This window comes from Ursus arctos, unplaced genomic scaffold, assembly GCF_023065955.2.
Source record: "Ursus arctos isolate Adak ecotype North America unplaced genomic scaffold, UrsArc2.0 scaffold_7, whole genome shotgun sequence".
NCBI classification, from domain to species: Eukaryota; Metazoa; Chordata; class Mammalia; order Carnivora; family Ursidae; genus Ursus; species Ursus arctos.
The window spans coordinates 48,491,093-48,505,365 of NW_026623089.1; the positions used below are offsets into that span (position 1 = coordinate 48,491,093).

At 46.5% G+C, this 14,273-nt stretch overlaps 1 protein-coding gene across 9 annotated transcripts in view; it reads left to right on the forward strand.

The window, feature by feature from the left end:
- The window catches only part of KCNMA1 (potassium calcium-activated channel subfamily M alpha 1), a 717,414-nt gene that overhangs the window by 644,236 nt on the left and 58,905 nt on the right, over positions 1–14,273 (forward strand). The gene's annotated exons all lie outside the window — the stretch shown is intronic.

Here is a 14,273-nt window from a genome sequence, read left to right on the forward strand (position 1 = left end):
AACAGCGCAGCAAAGCTGGGAGCAGCCGTTCCCAGAATCCTCTTCTCTGCACAGTTTGGGGCCGGCACCTGCCAAGGAGAGCGGGGCGCAGGGATGAGATCTGAAATTTGGAAAAGGCAAAGAGGCCTGGGTTCTTTGGAGGCAGCGGCAGCCCAACCCTGAGCAGACGCGAGGTTGAAAGCAGCTCTTCGGGGAGCTTTCTGAGCATCACCGGCTTTGCTGCTAGGGACTGGGGGGTGCAGTGGCCTTTGTGTTGCCTTGAGGCCTGCAGCAGGGGAAACTTCCACCTCGTGTTGAAGTGAAACGGCCAGTGGTGGCCTCTTCGACTTTTGTTCCTACAGCCCTTCTGATGGTTGCGTCAACATCTAATTTTCTTCATACTTGGAGTAGAGTGGCTTCCAGTCGTTTTTTGTTGTTGTCATTGTTGTTTTGTTTCTTTTTTTTTTTAATTCAAGTTAGTTAACTTTGAGTGTAGTATTGGTTTCAGGGGTAGAATTTAATGATTCATCACTTTACATATAACACCCAGTGCTCATCCCAGCAAGTGCCCTCCTTAATGGCTGTCACCCAGTTACCCCATCCCCCACCCCCGTCCCCTCCAACAAACGTCAGTTTGTTCTCTTAACTATAGAGTCTCTAATGGTTTGCCTCTCTCTCTGTTTTTATCTTACTTTATTTTTCCTTCCCTTCCCCTGTGTTCAACTCCACATGAGTGAAATCATATATTTGTCTTTCTCTGACTGACTTATTTTGCTTAGCATAATGCACTCTAGTTTCATCCACGTTGTTACAAATGGCAAGATTTCATTCTTTTTGATGGCTGAGTGATATTCCGTTGCATATATACTGCTTCTTCTTTATCCATTTATCAGTCGATGGACATTTGGGTTCTTCCCATAATTTGGCTATTGTTGATAATGCTGCTATAAATATTGGGGTGCAGGTGCCCCTTTGAATCAGCACTTTTGTATACTTCGAATAAATACCTAGTAAAGCAATTGCTGGGTCATAGGGCAGCTCAATTTTTAGCTTTTTGAGGAACCTCCATACTGTTTTCCAGAACAGCTGCACCAGCTTGCATTCCCACCAACAGCGTACGAGAGTTCTCCTTTCTCCGCATCCTTGCCAACATCTGTTGTTTCTTGAGTTGTTCATTTTAGCCATTCTGACTGGTATGAGGTGGTCTATCTCATTGTGGTTCTGATTTGTATTTCCCTGATGATGAATGATGTGGAGCATTTTTTTCATGTATCTGTTAGGAGTGGCTTGAGATAACCCTGACTGATATAGTCTGAAGCCTGGGTTTTACCTCTCCACGCCACCGTCCCCTCCCTCTCCCCCAAATCTAAATCTTGGTATCCACTTGCCCAGCTGGGCTGCAGGGAAGAGCAACATGTCAAAGTTCTGAAAGAGAGTCTCACCTACCCCGCTGTGTACTGGCGAGCCAGAGCCTGCCTCCTGCCCTCCCTGCCTATGCAGGGAGCACAGGCGACAGAGGATATGAGGAGACAGGAAGCTGACCTTCTAGGAAGTGGAAGAGGCAAGCCACCATTTGGTTCCTGCCTTTAAGTACTTGTTCTAATGTGTGTCCTCCTAACTCTGCCCCAGCCTGGGCATCCCCCAAGGGGCTTGTTAGAGATGCAGCATCTCATGCCCACCCCAAACCTCCTGGGTCCGAATCTGCATTCTAACGGGGTCCCCAGGTGACTCGTGTGCACTGCTTTAAGGCATAATAATCTGCACGCTAACAAAACCCGGTCCAGTGAACACGCTGACCGACCCGATCAGACGCTCCTCTTCTCCTGGCAGGAGCTAGCAAGGAGAATGGAAAGAAGTGGAAGCAGGAGAAGCACTCCCTTCGGGGAGCGGTGGTGGGAGGGGGAGATGGAACTGAGCGGGGGGGCAGGAAAATACATGTCTGTTTTCTCCCAATTCAATAGCTGTGATTGTCAAGTCCCAAGGATCAGAATCTCAATGCACGATTGAGTTATGTGTGCATCTGATGTGGGTGTTCCTTCCAGCTCTCAGAAGCCAGATCCCAACCTCTCAGATCCTATATGATGGCCAAACTGGTAAAAATGTGTCCCCTCCCCTCTGCACATACCCAATTCTCAAAAGCCTTCCCTTTTCTGTTTTCGACATAAGAATAAGCCAGGAAAATAGGTTTTGGTAGGAGAGAAAGAAGAAAGGGAAAGGGAGCTTATTTTTCTTGCAAAAAAAAAAAAAAAAGAGAGAGAGAGAAGGGCACTCCTTCTTTTGTACACCACCCCCCAAACACACACACACACACACACACACACACACACACGCCAAAAGAAGACAGAGGATGTATCTTAGGGCTTGTGGGAATTTTCAGACTCTTGGTCCACAGTGGAGCCTGCAAGCAGTCCGTTCTGTTTTCAGTGAGAGACTGCCAGAACTATAGACACACTGAGCCCACATTTCCCCTTGTTTTCTTACTCTGTGTGCTCTTCTCTTGTCCTTGGTTTCTAACACTCTCCTCTGGGGACACTCTGACTTTCCAAAGCAGTGGCCATCAGCACAGGAAGTGACTTTCTCTCTGATGGGCAAGTGCCCTGGGTTCACCTTGGGCTGCTCATTGTGCAGCCCACTCCTTGGTTTCGTCCTAGCCCATGGGGCTCGAGGGACAAACTAGGTCTCCCCACCACTGTTCCTCCTTGAGACCCTCTGGACCTGCTGGAATGCTCCTTGGTCTCAGATGTTCTCACTACCCTTCATCTGGGCATTTGTCACCACCACAGTGCAGGTGAGTTGGAATTACAGGGTACAAATGATTTCGTGTTCCTCTTTCCATCGGGGGAAGCAATTCTAACTTCCCCTCCGTGATAATGACAGATTTCTGGCCACTGCTACTCCGCTTTCATCGCAATTTATTCTGTACTCCTTATGAAACCTCATCCTTTTGCTTTGTCTTGAGGGCTACATGAACATCTCTCCAGAACTCACCAGGATGGAAATGTGGACTCAGGACAAAGCAAAGTGTGTGCTTTGGGGCCAAAATACCCATGCATTTTTATGGCAAGTTTTTCTAACATGATACAGTGTAACATGAAAAGCGCGTCTTAATGTTGAGGAGATAGAGTCTTTGTTGAGACTTGCGTTCAGACACTTGCCACTCTGCATTGCTTCGTCTCCGAGACCAACAAAACCTCTTTTCCCTCTTCTCTATTCACAATACCTTTTGGTGTCACTGTTCCAGCCCACATGGTGTCAGAACTGGCCCAGCCTAGGGATTCTGGACCAGACGCTTTCTGAAAGATCTGAGATGTGATGCCTGGTTGTCAAAAACAATTACAGAGAAAGGTGGTATACCCCAAGCTGGATGGTATATCCAATGTGACAGCTGGGTCTATGAGATGCAGTTTTAATATACAGCAGGCAAGACTGCAGTGACAATTATATAAAGCAGGTGAAGCTGCTTCTTGCTGGTCAGCAAACATCAGCTCAGAACCACTTTACAGCTCTTTACCAGCAACTAAGTGCCTTTATTTACAGAGCGCCTGTCACTTCCCTTTGGCTGGAGAGCTGGTGTATTATTTAGCACGCATTCATCTGGGGAAAACATTTCAATTTAAATCAACTGGTACAACAGTGGCTCTTGCCAGACTGTTTCCCTGTGGTTCTAAAAGATGAGAACTGAGTGCGATCTTGAAAGGGGAGGGTGAACAGAGGAAGGAAGGTCCGTTCTCAGAGAGCCGCTTGAGTCAGTACCTGAAAAGAGGGAGCGTGTGATTGAGTTTCCTTTTGTGCTTTTGTATTGCATTATGAAATGAGCATCTTCGAATTTCTTCCTGGTTAACCTTCTAGTGAGGGTAGCTCTTGAGAGAAAGAGAGAGGAATAAATGAGTGCCCGCTATACCTCAGGCACGATAGAAGTCCAGAACACAAAGATGACTTGGATTTAGCCAATCACTATCCTTGAGGGCTCAGATGAATGGAGGAGGTGCCCCCATAAACGATTACAGTGCAGTGAGACAAGGATGAGGCTAGAAATACAAGAGCACATAAGGCTCCTCGTTTTATATATTTTAAGGAGTTGAGAAAGCTTCCAAGAAGAGGTGACATTGTGAGTTGAATGCATGCGGCTGTTGAACATTTGAAATGGGGCTAGTGTGACTGAGGAGCTGCTTTTTTTCCCTTTTATTTAATAAGTTTAAATTTAAATACAGGCATGTGGCTGGTGGCCACCTTATTGGACAGGGCAGGTCTAGAGCATAGGCTTATAGCCTTGTTAAGGGCTGGGGTGTTAGGAAGATGATGATTAAATCCATCTTTTAAAAAGATAACAGGCAAGGATATGAGCATGGTTTAGATGTGGAAAGAGATGGCAGCATGAGCTATGTAGGGAGACAGTTGCAGTAGACATCAAGGGATGGATGAGTGCTGACAGGACAGCTGTAGTGATATCAGTCACAAGGGCAAGGCCGAAATTGAGGTGGATTTGAAATAGGAAAGATAGCCAGCCCATTGAGGGCCAGTTGGGTGGGAAGGAGGTGTGAATGAGCAGCAATGAGGAGTTGGTAATGAGTTTCGAGGTTGGCTACTGGGTGGATATAAAAGTGATTAAATAACCTGAGGACTCAAGAGGAGAAATAGGCTTGTGGCAGATGGTAAAGAATTTGGTCCTGGTCCATCTGAGTTGAAAGTAGGATATCTAATAAGATATCTAACGAGAAATACAAACATGCAGCTACCAGGATAAAATCAGGTTTGAAGGTACAGACTTGGAAATCATTGGTGATGGACAAGGTATAGGCCTTGAGTGTGGCTATTTCCCAGGGAGAGAAGGCAGAGCAACTAAGAGAAAAGGGCCAAACCTGGAACCTTGGAGATGTCAACACTGAAGGGACAAACAGAGGATGAGAATCCAGTGAAAGGGGCTGAGGGCAAAAATTTAAGGAAATAGGAGCAGATGCTGTCAAAGGTAAAAGGGAAGAGAGTTGAGTAAATTCCAGAAAGCAGTTTAGAATGTATCCTAAATATTTGTTGTATGTGCATTCGAAACATGTGTTTCCTTGATTAGACTGTGGGTTCTTTGAGACACAAGGACTCTTCTTTTGCTCATCTCCATTCCCCAGTGCCTCAAGCCCAGGAGCTGACAGAGTTGACATGCCATAAGAATGTGTTGGGCTGGACTGATTTGAAAGGAAGCAATGATTAGCACTGTCAGATACTACAAAAAAGTCAAATAGATGAGGTCCTAAAAAAGGCAATGGCACATTTGACCCTCAAGAAGTTGTTGATGACCTTGGCAAGAATAGTTGAATAACTTGTTGCCAGTAGGAGCTGGCAATCAGGGGTCTGAAGCATTAATGGGAGGTGAGAATTTAAGACCGTATATTACTCCTTCAAGGGCTGATAGGGAGAGAGATAGGATATTTCAGAGGATCTTGTCAAAGAACAGATATCCTGTTTGTTTTTAGAATGTGGAGAAATACACCATATTTGTTGGCTACAGGAAACTGAGGTGACACCACATAGAGAGGGAAAGTTTGAAGCTTTAGGAGAGGGCTGTTAAATGATAGAGAGAGGAACAGAGACAAGTCGGAGAAGATGATGTAGCCTTGAAAAGGAGAAGGAATGACTCCCGTCCCTCTGAGACGGAAGGCTAGATGGCGAAGATGAAGCTGGAGGCAACTCAGTCTGGTGGTTCTGCTTCCTTCATGGAAGCGGCCAGTTTGGTTTTCCCTGGAGATCTAAGGGGCCAGGACAGTTGGGATGGGGGACTGATGGTGACAAAGTTTCAGAGCAGACATTGCAGTAAACATGTAAGGGAGATGCCTGGAGCGAGGTGAGAGCATGAGTGGGCACTGGTGAGGGCCAGCCGGCGTTGGATTTACGTTGGTGCCGTGATGCTGGTCAACACAGCTCTGCGATTTTCTCTGAAGTTCTTGGCAGAAACAACAAAAATCATACAAAATGGTTTTCATCTGGGATGGAGATTCAGAGGAGGTGAAGGATTCCATGGAGCTGTTGAGAGTATATGAAAATGAGTGGCTACCAGGTCTAAGATGGTAGCTGGACAAGTCAAACCAGTGTTGGGGCTTATAGACCAAGAGGCCAAAACAAAGCAGGAAATAAATCCCCATGAGGTCAAAGAATAGGGTGTGAGGCAAAGGCATGGGAGAGCTGAAGTGTGAGAGGTTTGATCTGACAGAGGAATGTGTGATGAGCTTGGAGAATGAAATATTCCTTGCAGAGCCAGAACAGAGCTTGGTGGCACGACGCTGAAAACCATTCATCCACCGGCAGCACCAGCGCCAACAAGAGCTGTGGTAATAATATTAATGCTCATGAACGTTTGCCGCCATTCTGGGGTAGGCATTTTGCCAAGTGAGATGATACATGTTTCTTAGATCGCTAGTTTTCACCCTGGGCTACACATTGTAATCATCTGAGAAACTTCTAAAAAATATTGCTGCTGGGTCACACCTCAGCCACTGTGGTTTAACTGGCCTGGGGTACAACCTGGCCATGAGGAGTTTTATAAACTCCCAGATGATGCCATGTGTGGCCAGGGTTAAGATCCACTGCCTGAGTGGTCCTCAGAGGAGAGCTATGTGGTAAGGAGGTTGCCATTTTGATTGGAAAGAAGCGAAAACTAGGCCTTGAGGAGTGAAGTAATGGTTTTAGCTGGGGTCTCCTCATCTCCCAGGGATCCCAAATGGTAAACTATTTTACTTCTTTAGGACAGTGCTGTTGGCTTAGTTCATTGGTCTGCCTTCTTTCTTTCCTATTTTCTGGATTGTCATCAGCTTCCTGAGACTAAAAAGCATTAAGTGGAGAGAAAGGGGGTAGGGGAGGTGCTGGAGACCAGGCTCTGGTTTCTACCAACTGGCTCTATCTGCCGTCTTGACTCTGTCACGTGTCTCATGGTGATAAGTGAAAGATATTAGTTACCCAGTGGACAGGCCTTCCTCCTGGCCACAGCTTTGGAGAGAGACAGACGCGCAGAGATCCAGCACCACGCTGTTACCAAAAAGCAACATTGCTCACCCCAGAGCCAGCCTTATGCTCCCCTGGCGAGCTTGGGTTTCTTTAAGAAGACGGAGCATGTGTGGTTTGACCTCAGCGTTAAATTTGGATGTTGGTGTTAAGGTTCCTCTGTGGTTCCGTTTCCTGTTACATGTTCTGCATTCCTCAGATTCATGCTACCTGTCCTGAAGGTATCAATCCAATTCCGCAAACCCTTATTAAGTAGCTGTTGTGTGCCCAGACTGTGCATGCCAGGCATTGCTGGGGAGACGGGTGCATGAAGCACATTCCCTGTCCTGGCACCCTCCTCTGCAAATGTGTAGCTCTGCTTCCAAAGGCCGGTCTATTCCCAGGAAAGAGTTACAGTCTATGGAGGCTAACATGGGACAGGAAGAGAAAGAGAGTGGCTTGAGAGACTCTTTGAAAATGTATAGTATTTCAGCAGGTGGAAACAGATAGAGCTGGCTGCAGTCAGAGAGAATAGAAGTAAGGGGCAGGGGGACCTGGAGACGTGTTCGGGTGACAGTGATGAGTACAATTGGGCTGGAATACAGGGTATGTGTAAGACAGCAGGGACACCCGAGGTAGAAATTTGGGTTAGGCATTGAGGGATTTTTTAAAATTTTGAGTTATGAAGCTATAAATATTTCAGTAGGCACTGGGGAGCTACAGCAGGTTTCAGAGCAGGAGAGTGATGGGATTGGACCTGAGCTTCAGAGACATTGATCTGGCAGCCCTGTGAAGCATTGTTTGGAGGGGGGAAAAAAGAGGATGCCCGGGTGTGTGTAGGAACAGTGGTTATCCAGGAAACCAGGAACCTTGAACCGGAAAAAGAAGGGAATGTTATTTTACTGTGAGACAGAGTAGATGTAAAGCAGATTGCGTGATCGTGAGCTTCCTTCTCAGTGACAGAAGACAGCGATGCGCTCACGGGAAGAGGCCTCAGCACGGAGGGTCTGGCTGCGGGAGAACGTGGTGTTGCTGAGGTTGGGTTCTAGCCAGGGTACAAATCTATGTAGATTTGGCAGAAAATCAGGGGGCCATGAAAGGCAGATGGGTGGAGATGAACTCCTGCATGCAGGAGAGGGTCCCAGCTAACAGTCCCCCCCGCCCCGTGCTCATGCTCTACGAGTGGAGAAGAGCCTCGGGGAGAGGTCCGAGGAGAGAGAGGTGAAAGGCAGAAGGATGAGGAGCATCTTAGAAAGGACAGAGGGAAACATTGGTAGAAGCTAAGGATCCATCCACAAGCCGAGCTGGGCTCCCAGCTTTCCAAGGGACAGAGGAACATATGTCCAAAACCCGGAATGAATGTCCCCTGGCTGCTTTTCCTCACCCCTCTAGGTTTCTTTTTTTATATTCTATACCTCCCTATAGCCACCAGGTTAAAAAAATATATAGTGGCTTACACAAACCCACCACTAGGTACACACGCATGTATGTGTGTGCATACCAGCACACATACGTGCAGACACACACACACACCACGGTTCCTCCAGCCTTCTGTGACCCTCAGCCACGGTGACACTAAATGATACCCACACATAAGCAGATGCTCTCTCTTGTCTGCATTTCAACAAAGGTTAACAGCCTCAAGTAGGGAATGACATTTTTCTTTGGAAGTATGTCCGTGGTCCTTGGAGAGACAGCATTAATTGGGGGCATAGGGCATATCCTAAAGTCTGAGATTTCTTTTACTGTTTCGGAGAAGAAAATGTGACTTCTCTTTTGTCTTTGGGGGAGGCTGTGTGGATTCGGACCTCGAAATTATTGAATGGCAGAAGTCGGGATTTGAAGGGACTTTCCTAACCTGGCACTTGGGGACAAAAGCCACAGGATGGAATGTAATGAAGACCACTGAGCATTAAGTTTCAAATAATCACTGAAGACAAGCAGCATAAACCTTGTTGATAGAAATGTGATTTATTTTGAGTCGTGGTTGTTTCATCCTGGTTGTTCTGAGAGGGAGTGTGTCAAGAACTACGAAGGTTTGAAGGGAAGAACTAACAAACTCAAGAATGCCACCAAGGGAATGGTCAGCACGGGGAAATGCTGGGACAAGCTGTTACTTGCTAAGCAGTTAAGAGAACAGGGGGTAGTGGGTTGAAAGGGCCATTTTATTTTCTGCTCCCCTGGAAAAACCAGGACCGACGACTAATGATGAAGGAGAACCAGATTTTAGCCCCACATAAGGAAGACATTTCCAGAACAGAATGGGCTGCCTAAAAATGTAGTGAGCATTCTGTCACCACATGTCTGCGTGCCAAGGGAAAGTTACTGACGTGATCTTTGTGATGAGAGGGACATTGGATCAGATGAGTTCTTGGTCCTTTATAACTGAGGGTCTGTGGTATTTTCTTTATTTTTACTACAAGGGTGATCCGTGTTTTCAATGATCTACATTCTTACTCCAGAGAGAGCGCTGTGGCTTTTGGTGGGATTGGGGTTCTAACGGGTCTTTTAGTGAAAGCTTTCACGTCCTTCCAGAATGGCACTGTCTCTGTGTCTCAGAGGCAGAGGGTAAGCAGCCGCACATCTGGCTTTTCCATTCATTTGACAGACCACCCCCATCTTCAACTCCCATGTCACCCTCCACATCCGTCCTTCCCCATGCTCCCCTTTTCTGTCCTCCCCCAGCCTCCCCTCTGCACTCCCCAGCCCCCCACTCGCAAATGTACCCATACACAGATCCTCACACACGTTCTCCCTCCCTGAAACCAGAGAAGCATTTTTTTTCAGCTGCTCCTTATATAACATCCATTGCCACGAGATTCTCTCTTCATTCTGAAAGGGGGTGGGGGGGAGGGAGAAGCCATTTCCCTCTACCCACCGAATGAACAAAGCTCCGTGCTCAAATATTTTTCTCCAGTTGTAACTGAAACTGCTGTTGGCTTCAGTCCCCAGAACCAGAAAGACAATTATACTTAACTGTTCAGAGATTTATAAATACCGTGCTAGGGTAGCCTCTAGGTAGTAACTTTAGATACCCAGCCCAATAATTTTCTTTTATTGGTTTGTGATTTAGATCTTATTTTGAGTCCTTTATAATAAGAGTAGTACATTTCATTAAAAGAGCTTACCAACCAATAAAGAAAATCTGGCTTAGGGCTGGGGCTGGTCTCCAGTGCAGAGAGGAGGGCTGGGGCCGGTCTCCAGTGCAGAGAGGGGCCTGCCCGGGTGCGCCTCCTCGGCGGACAGGACGAGACTGATCTCGGTACCGGGTGCACATGGATGTCAGCGAAGCAGCATGTGCGGCTGCTTTCTAGGTGACTTCAACGTGGGAGAATTTGTCCTACGCAGCACATTCTACCACTTGAGGGATCCTCTTAAGACCGCCATTGATATTCTGGTAATAGATTCCCAGCGACGAAAACAAGGAACCATAGACAGAAGAATAGTTTTAACAGGAGACTGGAAAGCCTGGGCTCCCTGAGGATTTTCGGCCTTCCGTACATGCGGATCTTCCTTGGGGAGTGGATGTGGGGGATTAAAAATAAAAATGGGCCAAATCGCCTTTTCATTCCGACTGCATGCAGAGTAGATGGAGTCCCCCACTTGCGCTGTGCCCAGCTTGGGACAGTGGCAGGGAAAGAAAATCTTAGCTTCAGAGACAGGAAACAGATGTGGGGTGGCGCTGGGGTTGGGCCGAACTCATCGTCCTCACATCAGACTTCCCACCTTAAAACTTGCGTGTGTCGTTAATGCTTCTTCTTAAAAATTGTAAGTCCTGTTTTTGCATTCATATGCAATATCTCGGTTATCTTCCCGATAACCTGTTAAGGCAGAGGTCATTTATCTCCATTTTACAGATGAGGAAACTGAGGCCCAGGAAAATTCAGCAACTTGCCCAAAGTCTCATAGCTTGTCAAGAGTACACGGAGTTGATGTCCAAATTGATTCCAAAGCTCGTGCTTTCCTCACCACATCGGTCAGCTCCATAAAAGAGAACCAGTGCTGTTCTCGTGACAACAGGCCTGAATCTATACGTCTGCTTTTAAGAGTCATGGAAGCATCCCTGGGCATGCTAAACTTCTCCTTATGCCCAGAGGGACTCAGGGTTTTGTTGTTGTTGTTGTTGTTGTTGTTGTTGTTTAATGTTCTTGTTCCGTGGATCCACATTTGGTAGGTCCCTGGCCCTCCTTGCCCCAGCAGAGACACTGGGATTCTCTTGGTTCCAGTCTTCCTTGCTACAACAACTACACGAACAAGAGTAGAGTTGAGAGAAGTACGAAGAGCTCTGCTTAGCCTGCCTCTGTGAGCAGTTTAATTGTTGGAGCTTTTTGCCCAGTTAATATAGATTTGATTTTGGAGCTGTCGGTACAACGGTGGGAAGTTTGAGACCCTGATATTGCTTTCTGTTGTCCAGACACTTAAAAAACATTTCCAGGTTTTACTGAGTCATCCCACTCTCCAAGCGGACGTGTCCACAAAAGGCAGTAGATGAGAATAAACAGACCACGCTAGCCCCAAAGCCTAGGATTTCAGGTGGTGTGTTATACTCAGAAAATGGTCCAGATAAATGGTCCTTTGGGGGGAAAGTGTGGTTATGTAATCAAAGAAAAGTAAAAGAAGTCTTCTCATGCTATGGACTCTCTAAGGGCCCTGATGAGATTCTGAATAAGGATGAGTCAGTCAAGAGTTCTTTTCCTGAGCAATACTTTGGTTTATAGCCCACGATGAAGGTTAGTGTCTCCACTCCTCCCATGGTCAGGCTGTCATGGAACTAATAGGATCCATAGGCAGAAATGGCACAGACATATAAAATAAGTTGTGTGGCATAACCTGAACACACATATTTAACAATATGGGGTCTGGAACATTCCAGAGTACCTTGCAAAATGCCTGGTGTGGGTCATTTGTAATTTTCTGAGGCATGAGCTTAATCCACATGTTGTGGCGATAACTTGCAAGACAGGAGCCAACAAATGAGCCTAACCAATCATCCAATGGATTTTTGTCTTTATCCATCTATTTATAACCAAAAACTCATATGAAGCCCTAAAACCTTTATTTCTTTTCTTAGAAAGGGACCTGCAAAGAAACCAATGGATTTATAAATTACTTTAGTTCTGGATTTATAGAATATTTAAGGAGTTTGAGTGGTTCTTAAGTATTTCAAGTATAAGGAATGTTCTAGTGGAAATCATCCCCCAAATTCTAGAACAGCGGTGTAGTAGTCTTTGAGCATCTTGTTGCATATCTCCAGTAAAGAGTTTCTACCAGATATAGGAGCCACAGGGATGTCACCACACGGTGTGTTATGAGAAGGCAGAGGCTGCTTTGGGCAGCAGTGGTCGGGGGCAGGAGTTCTAGAATAAGTGGAGTTGAATTTGAAAATAGGAATGATTATCAATAAGTAAAGGGGCTACAGGCAGGTGAAGAGGCTAAGGCAGAGTAGGAGAAAGCTCAGGAGCAAGAAAGGCCAAGTGTAGCTCGCAAAGGGGCACTTGGCTATGTGTCTGCTGGTGAACAGAGGGGCCTTAAAGGTCTCAGGGTGTCAGAGGGAAGGATTGTACGGGAGGTCACTGTGAACCTGGATAGGCCCTCAAAAGGATGGCCTGGTGTGGTCTGTCATCTCACTGATCTCCCCACCCCCCACCAACTGTCACAAATATATTGAAATGCATAGCTCACGCCCAGTAGAAGCCTGTAGAGGTTTGTGGAGTGAGCAAACGAATGATTTAATCCCCATTTCCGTTGTTTGTGGTCTGTGCTCGCTTCGCTGGCCCTCATATGAGATAAAGCAGCTGGATACTTTGTTAAATACCACATCCTTTCCTTCCAGGCTTTAGTCGCTCTCCATTCACTTGACTGCTGGCCACCGGGCAAGGGCTGCAAAGACCGAGGACCTTGAACTTGTCAGACTTGTCCAAACGTTCTCTAGTAAATCACCCCAGTCCTTTCACCTTTACTAATAGCTCCCGATCCTCAACCTTTCCCTGGGCTCATTGTGGGTGGTGTCGCCCAAAACCAGCCCAAGGCCTGAGGAAGCTGTGGGACCGAGACCCCCAAAGTTCAACAAAGGGCAGAAACCATCTCTGCGTTCTGCTCCAGGGAGCTTTGAATGGTTTCGGAGAGCTTTCCTGGCCACGTGGAGATGGACACTTCTCCTCGCAGCGGGCTAGCCATGGTGCCTGAACACCTGGGCAGGACGAATTCAGTGGATGGGTTTTGTCGCTCTAATTTATGACGCCGGATCACACATGGGTCCATCAGAGTGACAACATAATCATGTAGGGTCAGGAACCAGGTTCTAAATCCTCCTTGTGGCCGTCACGTGTTATCTGACTTTGCATAAACACTTTATGATTTCGTTTCTTCATCTATAAAGTAAGGTTTATTCAAGTGGCCCCACCTAAGTACCCTCAGGGACCGTGTGTGAATCTTAAGAGATGATGGCCCCAGAGGGGTTTTATAAAACATCAGCAGCTGGAGAAACAGGAGTTTCTGTCAAGTTGAACGCTGGCGTGTGTGGGCTCGAGAGCTAGCAGTTGGGGTTTGAATGTGAGCTCCACCACCTATGAGGCCTGGGCAAACTATTCAATTTCTCTGTACCTCAGTTTCCTCTGAGAATACAAATTGCCCCTGGCTCATCAGATTGCTCTGAGAAGTAAATAAGACATAGGGTTTTCTCTTTTCCATCTAGTACCTTTACATGGGTCAGAAACAGTCACTCCTTTCCAAGACACTTTACTTCTACCTGTTGACAAATGTTCGTAATGTGATTGTGTTTGAACAATACACTTGCCTACTGTCTGCTATGAAAAAAATATTGTAATAAATATGAAAATATGCCATGTCCATGGCATGAGTGGTGCCTGCTTAGATGAGCCTTCATGACACACATGGCCTGCTGTATTTATCTCTGGGACATCTGGGGTGACCACAATGGCGGCCACTTAGATGACCTTCACAACCACACGTGGCAGTCTTGAATGAATGGATGCAAAGCACTTAGTAACTGGGATGCAGTCAGAGATCAAACAACATTAGCTATTTTTGTTATTATTATTTTTGGATAATTTTACTATTTTCTTTCATTCGGTCCCCCAAAGTAAGAAACGGCAAGATAGGGTTATCCATTTGTACCTAGCAGCCGGAATAACTGTTGATTCTGCTTGTCAGTAGATATGCATAGAAAACAAATATGGTGGCAACCAAAACATCTTTGGGAGCTGAGCAATCCGGATACGGTAGATTTACAGCAGCCTCCAGAGGAGTTGAGGAATATCTGGGGCAGATGACCAATGGGATTTTTCCTCCATAGACAGGCCAGTGTG